At 45.3% G+C, this 3,379-nt stretch overlaps 1 pseudogene; it reads left to right on the forward strand.

Moving 5' to 3' along the window:
• Nucleotides 1-253: 253 nt before the first annotated feature.
• Nucleotides 254-431, forward strand: LOC120979967 (annotated as a pseudogene).
• The last annotated feature ends 2,948 nt before the right edge of the window (nt 432-3,379 follow it).

Here is a 3,379-nt window from a genome sequence, read left to right on the forward strand (position 1 = left end):
ATCGACGACGACAAGGCTGTTTCTGGTGGTGATGGTGACCACAACTCTTCCTCTTCATGCTCATCTACGGCCTGATCCAGCACTCTTCGCAGGGCACGCTCCAGAAAAATCGCATATGGGATGAGGTCGATGATGTTGCCTTGGGTTTGACTGACCAGGTTTGTCACCTCCGCAAAAGGACGCATGAGCCTACAGCCATTGTGCATGAGCGTTCAGTAACGCGGCCAAAAAATACCCAGCTCCGCAGAGGCTGTCCTCTTTTTTTTTAATTAAAAAAAATCTGTTCTTAACAGTTTAATCTCTGTTTTGTCCCCTATCAGGGGCCGGTGTATGGAATAGATTTTAGGAACCGGGAGATGGAAAAAGATGCTTGGCTGGTCCTCTTACTTCCAATTTGGGGCACTGCGCATACGCCTTGCAATGTACTGTGCCACAAGATATGAGTGGTTTGTTTAAGTAGTACTATTCCTATCAGTTTAATCCCTGTTACGTCCCCTATCAGGGGACGTGTATGGAATAGATTTTCGGAACCGGGAGATGGAAAAAGATGCTTGGTCGGTCCTCTTACTTCCAATTTGGGGCACTGCGCGTACGCCTTGCAATGTACTGTGCCACCAGATATGAGTGGTGTGTTAAGTAGTACTATTCCTATCAGTTTAATCCCTGTTACGTCCCCTATTAGGGGCCGGTGTATGAAATAGATTTTAGGAACCAGGAGATGGAAAAAGATGCTTGGTTGGTCCTCCTACTTCCAATTTGGGGCACTGCGCGTGTGCCGTGCAATGTACTGTGCTACCAGATATGAGTGTATGTTAAGTAGTACTATTCCTATCAGTTTAATCCTTGTTACGTCCCCTAGATTTTAGACAACCGCAAAGAGTTGTCAATAGTTGACACACTCATGACATACATTTTATTCCTCTATGCGTCAATCTTGGTGTAGTGATGACTGCTCGTGCGCACGTTTGGGAGATTGCAGGTGATGGGGGTTTTTCAAAGTCTATGGTCATGCTGACTGAGGTAGTTCAGTGACAGTTAAGTGACCCAGATTCTGCAGTGTGGGCCCATTGTTGGCCTAGTAGGCTTTAATGATCACCTTAGATGATCACAAAGAAAATTTATGTTTTTTCTATGCAAAATTATCCAGCTGATCGCTTTTGGTCTGTTCACAATGAAGCAACGACCTTATCATCTGGGGTGTGCCAACATTGCCATTGCCAACACACTCATAGAAATATCTCTGTAAAATGACAACTTTGTATAAAAAAATGGGAAAGTTGTCTTTTACAGAGATATTTATCTCACCCAGCATGGGTATATGTAAAAAGACACCCCAAAACACATTGCCCTACTTCTCCTGAGTACGGCGATACCACATGTGTGACACTTTTTTGCAGCCTAGGTGCGCAAAGGGGCCTAAATTCCAAAGAGTATCTTTACGATTTCATAGGGCATTTTTTATGCATTTGGATTCCAAACTACTTCTCACGCTTTAGGTCCCCTAAAATGACAGGGCAGTATAAATACCCCACAAGTGACGCCATTTTGGAAAGAAGACACCCCAAGGTATTCCGTGAGGGGTATGGTGAGTTCATGTAAAATTTTATTTTTTGTCACAAGTTAGTGGAATATGAGACTTTGTAAGAAATAAATAAATAAATAAATAAATCATTTTCCGCTAACTTGTGACAAAAAAAAAAAACTTCCATGAACTCACTATGACCATCAGCGAATACCTTAGGGTGTCTACTTTACGAAATGGGGTCATTTGTGGGGTGTTTCTACTGTTTGGGCATTGTAGAACCTCAGGAAACATGACAGGTGCTCAGAAAGTCAGAGCTGCTTCAAAATGCGGAAATTCCCGTTTTTGTACCATAGTTTGTAAACGCTATAACTTTTGCGCAAACCAATAAATATACACTTATTGCATTTTTTTTAATCAAAGACATGTAGAACAATAAATTTAGAGAAAAATTTATATAGAAATGAAGTTTTGTTTGAAAAATTTCATTTTTTTGCAAAGATTTCGGTCATATTCGATTAATAACAAAAAAAGTAAAAATGTCAGCAGCAATGAAATACCACCAAATGAAAGCTCTATTAGTGAGAAGAAAAGGAGGTAAAATTCATTTGGGTGGTAAGTTGTAGGACCGAGCAATAAACTGTGACAGTAGTGTAGTACTTGGTCTGGTCATTAAGTTTGTCAAACACCCCTAGACAACGAGCAAAGTTGTTCATATGTACCCCCCTAGACAAACGAGCATGATGGGGGTTGTCCTCCCTCCCCTATGACAACGAGCATGATGGGGGGGATTCACCCCCCGACCCTATATCAATAATAATGATGGGGGTGATCCCCCCCCCACCCTATGGCAATACTAATGATAGGGGTGATCCCCACCCCCCACCCTATGGCAATACTAATGATGGGGGTGATCCCCCCCCTAGACAAACGAGCATGATGGGGGTTGTCCTCCCTCCCCTATGACAACGAGCATGATGGGGGGGATTCACCCCCCCACCCTATGTCAATAATAATGATGGGGGTGATCCCCCCCCACCCTATGGCAATACTAATGATGGGGGTGATCCCCCCCACCCTATGGCAATACTAATGATGTGGGTGATCCCCCCCCCTATGGCAATAATAATGATGGGGGTTATCCCCCCTCCCCTATGACAACGAGCATGATGGGGGGGGATTCACCCCCCACCCTATGGCAATAATAATGATGGGGGTGATCCCCCCCCCACCCTATGGCAATACTAATGATGGGGGTGATCCCCCCCCCTATGGCAATAATAATGATGGGGGTTACCCCCTCCCCACCCCTATGGCAATAATAATGATGGGGGTGATCCTCCCACCCCTATGGCAATAATAATGATGGGGGTTATACCCCCCCCTATGGCAATAATAATGATGGGGGTTATCCCCCCTCCCCTATGACAACGAGCATGATGGGGGGGATTCACCCCCCCACCCTATGGCAATACTAATGATGGGGGTGATCCCCCCCCATGGCAATAATAATGATGGGGGTGATCCCCCCCCTATGGCAATAATAATGATGGGGGTTATCCCCCCTCCCCTATGACAATAATAATGATGGGGGTGATCCCCCCCACCCTATGGCAATAATAATGATGGGGGTTAACCCCCCTTATGGCAATAATAATGATGGGGGTTATCCCCCCTCCCCTATGACAACGAGCATGATGGGGGGATTCACCCCCCCCCTATGGCAATAATAATGATGGGGGTTATCCCCCCTCCCCTATGGCAATAATAATGATGGGGGTGATCCCCCCCCACCCTATGGCAATACTAATGATGTGGGTGATCCCCCCCCCCCCTATGGCAATAATAATGATGGGG

Source organism: Bufo bufo, chromosome 9, assembly GCF_905171765.1.
Source record: "Bufo bufo chromosome 9, aBufBuf1.1, whole genome shotgun sequence".
NCBI classification, from domain to species: Eukaryota; Metazoa; Chordata; class Amphibia; order Anura; family Bufonidae; genus Bufo; species Bufo bufo.